This window comes from Pristiophorus japonicus, chromosome 8, assembly GCF_044704955.1.
Source record: "Pristiophorus japonicus isolate sPriJap1 chromosome 8, sPriJap1.hap1, whole genome shotgun sequence".
Taxonomy (NCBI): domain Eukaryota; kingdom Metazoa; phylum Chordata; class Chondrichthyes; family Pristiophoridae; genus Pristiophorus; species Pristiophorus japonicus.
Window position 1 is genome coordinate 120,057,781 of NC_091984.1, and position 16,354 is coordinate 120,074,134.

Consider the following 16,354-nt stretch of genomic DNA (forward strand, 5'->3'; position numbering starts at 1 on the left):
TAGGTTCCCATCCCCCGCCATATTAGTTTACCTCCTCCCCAACAGCACTAGCAAACACTCCCCCTAGGACATTGGTTCCGGTCCTGCCCAGGTGCAGACCGTCCGGTTTGTACTGGTCCCACCTCCCCCAGAACCGGTTCCAATGTCCCATGAATTTGAATCCCTCCCTTCTGCACCACTCCTCAAGCCATGTATTCATCTGAGCTATCCTGCAATTCCTACTCTGACTAGCACGTGGCACTGGTAGCAATCCTGAGATTACTACTTTTGAGGTCCTACATTTTAATTTAGCTCCTAGCTCCCTAAATTCGTCTCGTAGGACCTCATCCTATTTTTTACCTATATCGTTGGTACCAACATGTACCACGACAATTGGCTGTTCATCCTCCCTTTTCAGAATGCCCTGCACCCGCTCCAAGACATCCTTGACCCTTGCACCAGGGAGGCAATATACCATCCTGGAGTCTCGGTTGCAACCGCAGAAACGTCTATCTATTCCCCTTACAATTGAATCCCCTATCAATATAGCTCTCCCACTCTTTTTGCTGCCCTCCTGTGCAGCAGAGCCACCCACAGTGCCATAAACTTGGCTGCTGCTGCCCTCCCCTGATGAGTCAACCCCTCAACAGTACCCAAAGCGGTGTATCTGTTTTGCAAGGGGACGACCGCAGGGGATCCCTGCACTGCTCTTCCTGTTGGTCATCCATTCCCTATCTGGCTGTGTACCCTTTACCTGCGGTAAGACCAAGTGACTAAACGTGCTATTTACGTCATTCTCAGCATCGTGGATGCTCCAGTGAATCCACCCGCAGCTCCAGTGCCACAATGCGATCCATCAGGAGCTGCAGGCGGATGCACTTCCCGCACACGTAGTCGTCAGGGACACCGGAAGCGTCCCTGACTTCCCACATTGTACAGGAGAAGCATAACATGAGCTATCCTGCCATGACTTAACCCTTAGATAAACTTAAATTGGCAACAATGCTAAAGGTTACTTACTGATATAGAAAAGAAAAAGAAAAACTACTTACCAGTCACCAGCCAATCACTTACCCCCTTGGCTGTGACGTCTCCTTTCGATTTCTTTCTATTTTTTTTTTGCCTTCTCCCTGCTGCAGCTGCACCAGATGGCCTCTCGTCGACTCTGAGCTCTTGTAGGCTTCTCTTCTCCGACGCTTCCGCTCCGCCTCCCGACTCCCTGCTGGGCCTCTCCGACTCACCACGCTGGGCTCTTGTAGGCCTCTCCTCTCCGATGCTTCCGCTCCGCCTCCCGACTCCCTGCTGGGCCTCTCCGACTCACCACGCTGGGCTCTTGTAGGCCTCTCCTCTCCGACGTTGCCGCTCCGCCTCCCGACTCCCTGCTGGACCTCTCAGAATGGAAGAGGAGCGGGAATTGGCTTGTTTTGAAGTATTTGGAGAAATATAATTGCAATAAATTTAACTACAGTAAAAATAAATATTAGTACTATTAAATATCAGAGCGTGATTCCGAGAGGAAAAGGGCAAAACCCTTTAGCGATGAGGCGAACGAGGCCCTGGTGAACAAGGTGCATAGCAGGTGGACCGACTTGACACCGGGTGTGCATGGGAAACCTTCACCCAGTGTCTGCAGAAAAATATGGGTGGAGATTGCAGATGTGGTAACGTCTGCATCCCATGAGGCGAGGGGGCCTGACCAGTGCCGAAAACGCTGGAATAGCTTGGTGGCGGCAGCAAGAGTAAGTTGCATTTTATATTTTAACAGTAATATTTTACTGATGCATGCAAATTTTGATTAGAACACTGAATCTCCTGCATTGAATTTCAGTTTCTCATTCTTAAATGTATTACGTAAAGATCCGGACAGTGATCTGAATCAGCAGCATGTAACATTTTAAACTGTTGTGACCTCAAGATACTACCAAGTCCATTAGCTTATGCCATGCCATGCTCTCTTCTCGTTTGCAGAACAAGATATCTATCAACCGATCAGAGCAAAGGCGGATGGGGCGGCGGCTCTGCTCAACTCCAGCCTTTATCGGAAATTGAATCACGTGCGGCCGCGCTGGTTGGCCATGACAGCAGTTCGGCCACCACCCATGGTCTGGCCGAACCCAGCCTTGTGTCTCCTGAGTAATGTGTACTGTGTCAAACATTATTAAAAACAGTATTAAAAACTTAAATAAGTCACTGATGTAATGTCCTGTAATTATAATGCGATATACTCATGATATGATATACTCATGATATGATATACTCATGATATGATATACTCATGATATGATATACTCATGATATGATATACTCATGATATGATATACTCATGATATGATATACTCATGATATGATATACTCATGATATGATGTCAGGTCATGCATGCATGTATGCAGCCCTTGTGCATAAGAAGCATGGATGTAGCCGCTACAGCTTTCTGGGGTAGTGAAAAGTATTGATATGCAACGTCTCTTGGTACCGTTATGTTCTAATAAATTCTTTAAAAATGTCATACGTGTTTTTAAGGTCAACCCGAGAAGCTCATGACACTGCAGCCGACCCCTGCACCTCCACCAACTACCTCAGAGGAGGAACACGAGGATTCCCAGGAACAAGAGCACTTTCCTCACCTCCAGGAGGAGGAGGACTTATATCCTGAGCTGCTGGATCTGTCCATTGTTGTTGGGGCAGGGGGGGGGGGATGAACCTGCGGTCATCTCAATTGAGCAGGAAGAGGCGCCGGGACCAAGCGGTGTTCAGCCGGCAACGACAAGGCACGATATATTGCGAACGCCGACCCAACATAGGTCGGGTCAGCGAGATGAGCAATCGGCAACTTTGGAAGGGCAGACAGAGTACTTGATCTCCCCATGTGCAGGGAGACGGTCGCGATATTATCCAGGGGTTCCATCAGTTCTCAGTGAACTTCTCCAACTGGTCTGCCATGCAAACTGAGTTAGCACGGCAGACCTTGGAGGGGATCAGAGAGCAGACCGCCGCAACCAATGCACTTCGGCATGCATTGCTGGCTGGACACGGCACTGCACCCCAAGGTGTTGTGTTAGCTCAGAGCGTGACCCCTAGCACTCATGCGAGTACGGAGGATACAGTTCCTCCTGACTCAGAAGACGAGCCTCGGGCTTTGCCTTCCATTCCGTCACCTCCACCATGGCAGGAAGTCTTGCCATTGCCTGCTGCATGCCAGCTTCGTCTCGGTCTGCGCAGACCAAAACAAGAGGATGGTGTTAAAACACGGGGTGGTAAAGGACCTGGAGGGAAATGTGGCCGCAGGTAGGGAGGGGGATTGTTTTGTCAATATACATGTTACATTTTTTTTAGTTCTTGCGTTCATTGTTGTTTTGGGTTGGGGGGGGGGGGGCGCGGTTGGGAGGGTGTTGATAAAATATATTTTTTTAATTCGTTTTGTTAATTAACATTTTTTATTGAGTTTAACAATTGTGTATTCTGTTAGTTACATTAAGCATAACATTTTTACAGTTGTTCTGCATTAGTTGTTCATTCTTTTATTATATCAGTTTACTTAAGCTAAAGCATTAATGCAAATGCCAGGCCTCATCACTATCAATAATTACTTTCACTTTATTAAACTACTCTCTCGACACCAACCCCAGTCTAACACTGTATACCAGTCAATGTAATAGACCCCAACTATATCAATAATTGTTTTCACTTACTATAAATGCACTTTTCACAAAAAAATGCCTAATCCACTAAGCTATCAGTAAAATTAAATATAATTAATATTGAGTTGATCTATCTACAAAAGACCCTTAAATAACTCACAACTATCTAAGCACGATTTTTTTTGCTGCCTCCACCCTTCCGCCGATCCTCAAAATGGTGTCCGTAGTGCCCATTTCCTTCAGTAAAGCCCGGGAAAAGCAACTATTACCCAGCCTTGTTCTCGGCGAGTGATCAGCCCGGCGAAGTGCCGGCGAAGTGCCGAAAGTTGGAATGGGCGATGTGTGGGCGATCAGCTCGGCGAAGTGAGCCGAAACTTGGGGGCTTATTTTTCCGGCAATCTTTCTACCCTAGTTTCCACTTTTTGCTCAGAATGGGCGATAGAGGTCCGTTTTGGGCGATATATGGGCCTTATATGGGCGATGTGAAGTGGAAAGTCTCGCCCTATGGCTTTGGTCTTCCCAATATTTAGTTGGAGGAAATTTCTGCTCATCCAGTACTGGATGTTGGACAAGCAGAATGACAATTTAGAGACGGTGGAGGGATCGACAGAGGTGGTGGTGAGGGAGAGCTGGGTGTCGTCAGCATACATGTGGAAAATGACACTGTTTTCATAATGCTGATAGATCCTTGGAGGAACCAGAGGTAACAATGCGAGAAGAGAAGTCATTGTGAAAGGCATTATATAAATTCAGGATTTTACCTTTTTCCCCCCATCGACAGTAAAAATTTTAATCACTACCTAATATTTTCACCATCTACATTGTTGAAACTTACAGCATTTACTGTAATATATTGGTGTATTTCATTTAGAGGGTGACCTTGAATCCCTGAATCCTGAACAGTGATTCTCAGCAACTCCAATCCGGAAATATAAATCACTGTGTATCTGGAGAAACATTGGCCCGGGCCACCCGACACAGACACGGGCCGAGTGGCCCAGGCCACCCAACACCGACCTGGGCCACCAGACACCGACCGAGCCACCCTGTTATGTATGTAAACCTGTAATTACCATGTCTAACCACCTGGAGTCCCAACATATCCCACAATTCCTTGGGAGCAACCATATATAAGGAGGCCTCACAGGCTGGAGAGGCACTCAGATTCTGCAATAAAGGACCACGGTCACACTTACTTTGAGCATAGAAACATAGAAAATAGGTGCAGGAGTAGGCCATTCAATAAGATCATGGCTGATCATTCACCTCAGTACCCCTTTCTTGCTTTCTCTCCATACCCCTTGATCCCTTTAGCCGTAAGGGCCATATCCAACGCCCTCTTGAATATATCTAACAAACTGGCATCAACAACTCTCTGCAGAAGAGAATTCCACAGGTTAACCACTCTCTGAGTGAAGAAGTTTCTCCTCATCTCGGTCCTATATGGCTTACCCCTTAACCTTAGATTGTGACCCCTGGTTCTGGACTTCCCCAACATCGGGATCATTCTTCCTGCATCTAACCTGTCCAGTCCCGTCAGAATTTTATATGTTTCTATGAGATCCCCTCTCATCCTTCTAAACTCCAGTGAATACAAGCCCAGTCGATCCAGTCTCTCCTCATATGTCAGTCCTGCCATCCCAGGAATCAGTCTGGTGAACTTTCGCTGCACTCCCTCAATAGCAAGAATGTCCTTACTCAGATTAGGAGACCAAAACTGAATACAATATTCCAAGTGAGGCCTCACCAAGGCCCTTACAGCTGCAGCAAGACCTCCCTGTTCCTATACTCAAATCCCCTAGCTATGAAGGCCAACATGCCATTTGCCTTCTTCACCACCTGCTGTATCTGCATGCCAACATTCAATGACAGATGTACCATGACACCCGGGTCTCGTTGCACCTCTCCTTTTCCTAATCTGCCGCCATTCAGATAATATCTAGTCTGACTCTTTATCCAAGACATAACTGGCGACGAGATACAGATAACGAACCCCAATGCAACAATGCAGAAAACTGTAGAGAAATTTTCGGAGGGAGCTGATTGGGAAACCTTCGTGGAGCGACTTGACCAGTACTTCGTGGCCAACGAGCTGGAAGGAGAAGCAAACGCTGCCAAATGAAGGGCGATCCTCCTCACCGTTTGCGGGGCATCAACATATGGCCTCATGAAAAACTTGCTCGCTCCAGCAAAACCCACAGACAAGTCGTACAATGAGCTGTGCACACTAGTCCGGGAGCATCTAAACCCAAAGGAAAGCGTTCTGATGGTGAGGTATTGGTTCTATACGTACAAGAGGTCTGAAGGCCAGGAAGTGGTGAGCTACGTCGTCGAGCTAAAGCACCTTGCAGGACATTGCAAATTTGAAAGACACTTGGAGCATGTGCTCAGGGACTTCTTTGTACTTGGCATTGGCCATGAAGTAATACTTCACAAACTTTTGACTGTAGAGACCCCAACCTTGAGTAAAGCCATAGCGATAGCCCAGGCGTTTATCTCCACCAGTGACAATACCAAACAAATTTCCCAGCACCCTAGTGCTGCTGCAAGTACTGTGAACAAAGTAACGTTGTTTTCGAATCGAAATGTACATGGCAGGACTTACATGCCTGTAGCTGCATGTCCGCAGATGACTCGGAGTTCACCATCACGGGTGGTGAATACAAAGCAATTAACATCTTGTTGGCGCTGCGGGGGTGATCATCGATTCCATTCATGCCGCTCCAAAGGATATGTTTGCAAGGGCTGTGGAACAATGGGACACCTCCAATGTATGTGCAGGCGAGCTGCAAACCCTGCTAATCCTGCAAACCACCATGTTGCAGAGGAGGACAGATCCACGGTGGATCATGATGAACCAGAGCCTCAGACCGAGGAGGCAGAGGTATACACTTTGTACCACAAAATGTCCCCCGATAATGTTGAAGGTTGAATTAAATGGACTCCCGGTGTCCATGGAGCTGGACACGGGTGCAAGCCAGTCCATAATGAGTAAAAAGACTTTCGATAAGTTGTGGTGCAACAAGGCTTCAAGGCCAGTCCTGACTCCCATTCGTACCAAACTTAGAACGTACACAAAGGAACTGATTCCCATCATTAGCAGTACTACCGTAAAGGTCTCCTATGATGGTGCGGTGCACGATTTACCACTCTGGGTGGTACCGGGCGATGGCCCCATGCTGTTCGGCAGGAGCTGGCTGGAAAAAATACGCTGGAACTGGGATGATGTTGAGCGCTTTCGTCCGTCGATGACACCTCATGTGCCCAGGTCCTAATCAAGTTCCCCTCACTGTTTGAACCAGGCATCGGGAAGTTCCAAGGAGCAGAAGTGCAGATCCATTTGATTCCGGGTGCGCAACCCATCCATTACAAGGCGAGAGTGGTACCTTACATGATGAGAGAGAGGGTGGAGATCAAGCTGGACAGGCTGCAACGAGAGGGCATCATTTCGTCGATCGAATTCAATGAGTGGACCAGTCCGATTGTTCCAGTCCTCAAGGGAGACGGCACCATCAGAATCTGTGGTGATTACAAAGTAACTATCAATCGTTTCTCGCTGCAGGATCAATACCCGCTACCAAAGGCAGACTATTTGCGACGCTGGCGGGAGGGAAAACGTTCACGAAGCTGTACTTGACCTCGGCCTAAATGACGCAGGAGCTGGTGGAATCTTCGAAAGGCCTCACCTGCATCAACACACACAAAGGTCTTTTCGTTTACAACAAATGCCCGTTTGGGATTCGATCGGCTGCGGCGATATTCCAGAGGAACGTGGAAAGCTTGCTGAAGTTGGTCCCGTGCACCGTGGTCTTCCAGGAAGACATCTTGGTTACAGGTCGGGACACAGTCGAGCACCTGCAGAACTTGGAGGAGGTTCTTAGTCGGCTTAATCGTGTGGGGCTCAGGCTAAAACGCTCAAAGTGCGTTTTCCTAGCGCCTGAAGTGGAGTTCCTGCGGAGAAGAATCGTGGATGGATGGCATCGGGCCCACCGATTCGAAGTCGGAGGCAATCAAGAACGCACCGAGGCCACAGAATGTGATGGAGCTGCGGTCGTTTCTAGGACTCCAACTATTTTGGTAACTTCTTACTGGGTCTTAGCACATTGTTAGAACCCCTGCATTCTTTACTGCATAAGGGAGATGAATGGGTATGGGGTAAAAGCCAAGAAAATGCCTTTGAGAATTGTAGGAAGCTGTTACATTCAAACAAATTGCTTGTGTTGTACGATCCATGTAAACGTTTGTTACTAGCATGTGATGCGTCGTCGTATGGGGTCGGGTGTGTATTGTAACAAGCTAATGAATTTGGGAAATTGCAACCGGTTGCTTATGCATCCAGAAGTCTGTCCAAGGCCAAGAGGGCCTACAGTATGATCGAAAAAGAAGCGTTAGCGTGTGTTTACGGGGTAAAGAAAATGAATCAATATCTGTTTGGGTTCAAATTTGAATTGGAAACCGACCATAAGCTGCTTATATCCCTCTTTTCTGAAAATAAGGGGATAAATACAAATGCATCAGCCCACATCCAGAGATGGGCACTCACATTGTCCGCATACAACTACGCCATCCACCCAGAAAACTGTGCTGTTGCTCTCAGTAGGCTACCATTGCCCAACACTGGGGTGGAGATGGCAGAGCCTGCAGATTTAGTTAAGGTAATGGAAGCATTCGAGAGTGAGCAATCACCTGTTACCGCCCAACAGATTAGAACCTGGGCGAGCCAGGAGCCCTTACTGTCCTTAGTAAAAACTGTGTGCTCCACGGGAGTTGGTCTAGTGTCCCATTAGAGATGCAGGAAGCAATGAAGCCGTACCAGCGGCGCAAAGATGAAATGTCTATACAGGCAGACTACCTCCTATGGGGCAATCGGGTAGTTGTGTCAAAAAAGGGAACTTTCATTACTGATCTCCACTGCACCCACCCAGGCATTGTAATGATGAAAGCGATAGCCAGATCCCATGTGTGGTGGCCCGGTATCGACGCAGACTTAGCGTCCTGTGTGCACAAATGTAATACATGTTCCCAGTTAAGCAATGCACCCAGAGAGGCGCCACTAAGTTTATGGTCTTGGCCCTCCAAACCATTGTCTAGGGTTCATGTCGACTATGCAGGCCCATTCTTGGGAAAAATGTTTTTAGTGGTTGTGTGATAATGTCGGCAAGCACGTCCGCTGCCACCATTGAAAGCCTACGGGCCATGTTTGCCACGCAAGGCCTACCTGATGTCTTTGTAAGTGATAATGGGCAGTGCTTTACCAGTGCCAAATTCAAGGAATTCATGACCCGCAATGGGGTCAAACATGTCACATCTGCCCCGTTTAAGCCAGCGTCCAACGGTCAGGCAGAACGAGCAGTTCAAACAATCAAGCAGAGCTTGAAAAGGGTAATTGAAGGCTCACTGCAGACTCGCTTATCCCGACTCCTGCTTAGTTACCGCACAAGACCCCACTCGCTCACCGGGGTCCATCCCGTTGAACTGTTCATGAAAAGGGCACTTAAGACATGGCTCTCGTTAGTCCACCCTGATCTACACGAACAGGTAGAGAGCAGGCAGCTTCAACAGAATGCATATCATGATTGCGCAAATGTGTCACGCGAAATTGAAGTAAATGATCCTGTATTTGTGTTGAACTATGGACAAGGTCCCAAGTGGATTGCTGGCACTGTTTTGGCCAAAGAGGGGAGTAGGGTGTTTGTGGTCAAACTCGCAAATGGACTCACCTGCAGAAAATACTTGACCAAATCAAACTCAGATTTACGGACTATCCAGAACAACCCACAATAGACTCTACCTTTTTCAACCCTCCAACACACACACACACGTGGCAACCGACCCAGCGGTTGACCACGAAGCAGAACCCATCACCCGCAGCAGTGCAGCAAGGTTCACCACCTCCAGCAGTCCAGCAAGGCCAGCTGCACAGCAGCCCAGCGAAGGCTCAACAAACCACTCACCAAAATCAGCATTTGCACTGAGACGATCAACCAGGGAAAGGAAGGCCCCAGATCGACTCACATTGTAAATAGTTACACTTTTGACTTTTGGCGGGGGTTGTTATGTATGTAAACCTGTAATTACCATGCTAACCACCAGAGGGCTTATCCCCTGGAGTCCCAAGGGATCCCACAATCCTTGGGAGCACCTGTAGCTAAGGAGGCCTCACAGACTGGAAAGGCACTCTGAGATCTGTAATAAAGGACTATGGTCACACTTTGAGCTTGCAGTATCTAGTCTGACTCTTTATCCAAGACGTAACACGCCCCCAACGCAGACCGGGTCGGGTCATAGACCAAGAGGCCCAGGTCACAGGCTAAGAGGCCCGGGTCACCCAACACAGACTGACCTGGTTCAGCCCCCAAGCCAGTGTACGGCTGGACACTCCGGGATTACTGTGTGCAGGATGCGGCCCTGCTCCTCCCGCTCGGGCCCTGTCCTTACCTGCCGCCAAACACCAGCAGACGCGCGGCGTACCCGTGATGCGGAGTTTATTGAAGTCCCCGCCGACCCAGGGAGCCTGTCAGTGGGAACAGCACCGAGTCCCCGGCACTGGTCGGCGGAAGCCCGCTCTCAGCTCGCGAGATCGGCGTGGCCCCGCCCCTTGCCCGTCACCCTGGCAACCTGGAGATACCAGGGGAGCGAATAGGAGATAGAGATTGGGGGGAGAGAGAGACTGGAGATTGGGGAGCGAGAGAGGGATTGGGGAGGGAGGGAGAGAGAGAGACTGGGGAGTGGGGGGGAGAGAGAGAGACTGGGGAGTGGGGGGGAGAGAGAGAGAGAGACTGGGGAGTGGGAGTGGGGAGTGGGGGGGAAGAGAGCGAGGGGGGGGGGGAAAGAGAGAGAGGGGGGGGGGGGGGAAGAGAGAGAGGGGGGGGGGGGGGAAGAGAGAGAGGGGGGGGGGGGGAAGAGAGAGAGGGGGGGGGGGGGAAGAGAGAGAGGGGGGGGGGGGAAGAGAGAGAGGGGGGGGGGGGAAGAGAGAGAGGGGGGGGGGGGAAGAGAGAGAGGGGGGGGGGGGAAGAGAGAGAGGGGGGGGGAAGAGAGAGAGTGGGGGGGAAGAGAGAGAGTGGGGGGGGGGGAAGAGAGAGAGTGGGGGGGGGGAAGAGAGAGAGTGGGGGGGGGGAAGAGAGAGAGTGGGGGGGGGGGAAGAGAGAGAGTGGGGGGGGGGGAAGAGAGAGAGTGGGGGGGGGAAGAGAGAGAGTGGGGGGGGGAAGAGAGAGAGTGGGGGGGGGAAGAGAGAGAGTGGGGGGGGGAGGGAAGAGGGGAGGGAAGAGAGAGGGGGGGGGAAGAGAGAGAGTGGGGGGGGAAGAGAGAGAGTGGGGGGGGGGAGAGAGAGAGTGGGGGGGGGGGAAGAGAGAGAGTGGGGGGGGAAGAGAGAGAGTGGGGGGGGGGAAGAGAGAGAGTGGGGGGGGGAAGAGAGAGAGTGGGGGGGGGGGAAGAGAGAGAGTGGGGGGGGAAGAGAGAGAGTGGGGGGGGAAGAGAGAGAGTGGGGGGGGGAAGAGAGAGAGTGGGGGGGGGGAAGAGAGAGAGTGGGGGGGGGAAGAGAGAGAGTGGGGGGGGAAGAGAGAGAGTGGGGGGGGGAAGAGAGAGAGTGGGGGGGGGAAGAGAGAGAGTGGGGGGGGAAGAGAGAGAGTGGGGGGGGAAGAGAGAGAGTGGGGGGGGGAGAGAGGGGGACTGGAGGGAGGGAGAGAAAGAGAGACTGGAGATTGGGGGGAGAGAGAGAGACTGGAGAATGGGGAGAGACACAGGGGAATGGGGAAAGGAGTGAGCCTGCAGAATGGGGATAGAGAGAGAGAGGGGGATTGGGGGGAGAGAGAGATGGGATTGGGGAGGGAGAGAGAGACTGGGGATTGGGGAGGGGAAGTGAGACTGGGGATTGGGGAGAGAGAGAGAGAGATTGGGGAGAGAGAGAGAGAGAGACTGGGGATTGGGGGGAGAGAGAGAGACTGAGGATTGGGGAGAGAGAAAGAGAGAGAGCCTGGAGATTGGGGAGAGAGAGAGAGAATGGGAAGAGACTGGGGAATGGGAAGAGACGGGAATGAGGGGAGAGAGCGAAAAGGATTGGGGTGGGGGGAATGAGGAGTGAGAGAGAGACTGGGGAATGGGGAGTGACTGGGGATTGGGGGGGAGAGAGAGACTGTGGATTAGGAGGAGAGAGAGACTGGATTGGGGGGAGAGAGAGATAGACTGGGGAATGCGGGGGGAGGGGATTGAGGAGTGAGAGAGACTGGGGACTGGGGAGAGACTGGGGATTGGGGGGGAGAGAGACTGGGGATTAGGGGGAGAGAGTGACTGGGGATTGGGGGGAGAGAGATAGATAGACTGGGGAATGGAGAGGGAGAGAAAGAGAGATTGGGGATTGGGGAGAGAGAGACTGGGGAATGAGGAGAGACACAAGGGAGGGAGAGAGCCTGCAGAATTGTGATAGAGAGAGAGAGAATGGGGGAGGGAGAGAGTCTGGGGAATGGGGGAGGGAGAGAGACTGGGGAATTGGGAGGGAGAGGGAATGGGGAGAGACTGGGGAATGGGAAGGGAATAGGGGAGGGAGAGAGAGACTGAGGAATGGGGGTGGGAGAGGGAGTGGGGAGCGAGAGAGAGAGACTGGGGAATGGGGAGAGAGAGTGAGACTGGGGATTGGGGGGAGAGAGAGAGACTGGGGAATAGGGAGAGAGAGTGAGACTGGGGAATGGGGAGCGAGAGAGAGAGAGACTGGGGAATGGGGAGCGAGAGAGAGAGAGACTGGGGAATGGGGAGCGAGAGAGAGAGACTGGGGATTGGGGGAGGGGAGAGACTGGAGAATGGGGGAGGGGGAGAGACAGGGGAATCGGGGAGGGAGAGAGACTGGGGAATGGGGAGAGTCTGGAGAATGGGAGAAGGAGAGCGATTGGGGGAGAGAGAGACTGGGGAGGGAATGAGGAGAGTCTGGGGATTGGGGGAAGAGAGAGAGACTGGGGATTATGGGAGAGAGAGAGATTGGGGAAGAGAGAGAGATTGCGGATTTGGGGGGGAGAGAGAGAGAGACTGGGGATTGGAGGAGAGAGATAGAGACTGGGGATTGGAGGAGAGAGAGCGACTGGGGATTGGGGAGGGGGGGATTCAAATTCCTGGGACATTGGAACCGGTTCTGGGGCAGGTGGATCCAGTACAAATGGGACGGTCTGTACCTGGGCAGGACCGGAACCAATGTCCTAGGGTGAGTGTTTGCTAGTGCTGTTGGGGAGGGGTTAAACTAATATGGCAGGGGAATGGGAACCTATGCAGGGAGACACAGGGAAGTAAAATAGGGGCAGAAGCAAAAGGTAGAAAGAAGAAAAGTAAAAGTGGAGGGCAGAGAAACCCAAGGCAAAAATCAAAAAGGGCCACATTATAGCAAAATCCTAAAGGGACAAAGTGTGTTAAAAAAGACAAGCCTGAAGGCTCTGTGCCTCAATGCGAGGAATTTTCGTAATAAAGTGGACAAATTAACTGTGCAGGCAGCTACTAACGAATATGATATAATTGGGATTACGGAGATATGGTTCCAGGGTGACCAAGTCTGGGAACTTAACATCCAGGGGTATTCAACAGGATAGGATAGACAGAAAGGAAAAGGAGGTGGGGAAGCATTGCTGGTTAAAGAGGAAATTAACGCAATAGTAAGGAAGGACACTAGCTTGGATGATGTGGAATCTATGGGTAGAGATGCAGAATGCCAAAGGGCAGAAAACGCTAGTGGGAGTTGTGTACAGACCATCAAACAGTAGTAGTGAGGTTGGGGCAGTATCAAACAAGAAATTAGGGATGCGTGCAATAAAGGTACAGCAGTTATCATGGGCGACTTTAATCTACATATAGATTGGGCTAACCAAACTGGTAGCAGCACGGTGGAGGAGGATTTTCTGGAGTGTACTAGGGATGATTTTCTAGACCAATATGTCGAGGAACCAACTAGAGGGCTGGCCATCCTAGATTGGGTGATGTGTAATGAGAACGGATTAATTAGCAATCTTGTTGTATGAGGCCCCTTGGGGAAGAGTGACCATAATATGGTAGAATTCTTTATTAAGATGGAGAGTGACACAGTTAATTCAGAGACTAGGGTCCTGAACTTAAGGAAAGCTAACTTCGATGGTATGAGACGAGAATTGGCTAGAATAGACTGGCAAATGATATTTAAAAGGGTTGACGGTGGATAGGCAATGGCAGACATTTAAACATCACATGAATGAACTTCAACAATTGTACACCCCTGTCTGGAGTAAAAATAAAACAGGGAAGGTGTCTCAATCATGGCTAACAAGGGAAATTAGGGACAGTGTTAATTCCAAGGAAGAGGCATATAAATTGGCCAGAAAAAGCAGCAAACCTGAGGACTGGGAAAAATTTAGAATTCAGCAAAGGAGGATAAAGGGTTTAATTAAGAGGGGGAAAATAGAGTATGAGAGGAAGCTTGCTGGGAACATAAAAACTGACTGCAAAAGCTTCTATAGATATGTGAAGAGAAAAAGATTAGTGAAGACAAACGTAGGTCGCTTTCAGTCAGAATCAGGTGAATTTATAAGGGGGAACAAAGAAATGGCAGACCAATTGAACAAATACTTTGGTTCTGCCTTCACGAAGGAAGACACAAATAACCATCCGGAAATATTAGGGGACCGAGGGTCTAGCGAGAAGGAGGAACTGAAGGAGAACCTTATTAGTCAGGAAATTGTGTTAGGGAAATTGATCGGATTGAAGGCCGATAAATCCCCTGGCCTGATAGTCTGCATCCCAGAGTACTTAAGGAACTGGCCCTAGAAATTGTGGGTGCATTGGTGATCATTTTCAAACAGTCTATCGACTGTGGATCAGTTCCTATGGACAGGAGGGTAGCTAATGTAACACCACTTTTTCAAAAAGGAGGTAGCGAGAAAACGGCCTGATATCGGTAGTGGGGAAATTGTTGGAATCAATTATTAAAGATGTAATAGCAGCGCATTTGAAAAGCAGTGACAGGATCGGTTCAAATCAGCATGGATTTATGAGAGGGAAATCATGCTTGACAAATCTTCTAGAATTTTTTGAAGATGTAACGAGTAGAGTGGACGGGAGAACCAGTGGATGTGATGTATTTGGATTTTCAAAAAGCAATTGACAAGGTCCCACACAAGAGATTGGTGTGCAAAATTAAAGCACATGGTATTGGGGGTAATATAATGATGTGGGTAGAGAACTGGTTGGCAGACAGGAAGCAGAGAGTGGAGATAAACAGGTCCTTTTCAGAATGGCAGGCTATGACTAGTGGGATGCCACAGGGCTCAGTGCTGGGACCCCAGCTATTTACAATATACATCAATGATTTAGATGAAGGGATTGAGTGTAATATCTCCAAGTTTGCAGATGACACTAAGCTGGGTGGCGGTGTGAGCTGTGAGGAGGATGCTAAGAGGCTGCAGAGTGACTTGGACAGGTTAGGTGAGCGGGCAAATGCATAGCAGATGCAGTATAATGTGGATAAATGTGAGGTTATCCACTTTGGTGGCAAAAACAGCAAGGCAGAATATTATCTGAATGACGACAGATTAGGAAAAGGACAGGTGCAACGAGACCTGGGTGTCATGGTACATCAGTCATTGAAAGTTGGCATGCAGGTACAGCAGGCAAATGGCATGTTGGCCTTCATAGCTAGGGGATTTGAGTATATGAGCAGGGAGGTCTTACTGCAGTTATACAGGGCCTTGGTGAGGACTCACCTGGAATATTGTGTTCAGTTTTGGTCTCCTAATCTGAGGAAGGACATTTTTGCTATTGAGGGTGTGAAGTCCTTACACAATACCACAAATCCACACGAGGCACATTCTATGGACAAGGTCCCTCCATGACCTGAACCTTTACTCACAGGACCCAGAAGTGATGACCCTGCGTGGGACCTCCCTTTATATACCTGGGTGACCAGGTGAGGAGTGTCTCCCACAAGTTCACCCGCTGTGGTCAAGGTGTGCATTTCTTACGTATATACAGTATTGCAGTGTTGTTACATAAAGGTTACATACATGACATCATCTCCCCCTCAACATCTTATTGGGATCATAGGTTAAGTCTCTCGGGTGGTCTGCGCTCTCTCGTGGAGCGCCGCTGTTGGGGCTCTGGTTGTTGAGCCTTGGTATGCGTGTCTGTCACCTGTGGTAATTCCGGCCTGTCCGGGCTGACCGCAGGGACTGTGCATACTGCTGAATGTTCTTGTTGCTCGTTCACTGCCGGTGGTGTGAATACCACCTCATGATCTTCCTCAGGTTCCTCAGTGTCCATGCTGAACCTTTTTTTTATTTGGTCCAGATGCTTGCGGCATATCTGTTTAACCACTATGACCCTATTCCCCTCTTTGTCTATTACAGTACCCTCAAGCCATTTGGGCCCCAAAGCATGATTGAGGACAAATATGGGGTCATCAATTTCTATACATCTCCCCCTTGAATTTCAGTCATGGTACTCGTTTTGGGACTGGCGCTTGCCCTCAACAATGTCGGACAGGACTGGATGAATGAGGGACAGGAGTGTTCGTTTCATGAGTAGCTCCGCGGGCGGGACCCCCATGAGTGAGTGCGGTTGGGACCTAGAAGCCAGCAGGAGGCGTGATAGGCGGCATTGAAGGGAGGGTCCTTGAATCCGGAGCATGCCTTGATTTATGATTTGGACCGCACGTTCCGCCTGGCCATTGGAGGCCGGCTTGAACGGCGCTGTCCTGACATGGTTAATGCCATTACTCGACATGAACTCCTGGAAT

General features: G+C 49.9%; 1 protein-coding gene across 7 annotated transcripts in view; it reads right to left on the minus strand.

The window, feature by feature from the left end:
* Positions 1 to 10,192, minus strand: part of vamp4 (vesicle-associated membrane protein 4) — a 102,419-nt gene extending 92,227 nt beyond the window's left edge. For 6 of the 7 annotated variants that reach the window (XR_011594093.1, XM_070887374.1, XM_070887371.1 and 3 more), the window contains exon 1: positions 10,057 to 10,192. The gene's annotated coding sequence lies outside the window, so the exon portion shown is untranslated. Of the gene's footprint in view, positions 1 to 9,961; positions 10,017 to 10,056 lie in introns of those variants that run through there. The other variant, XM_070887373.1, reaches the window with a different exon arrangement.
* Between the last annotated feature and the right edge of the window lie 6,162 nt (positions 10,193 to 16,354).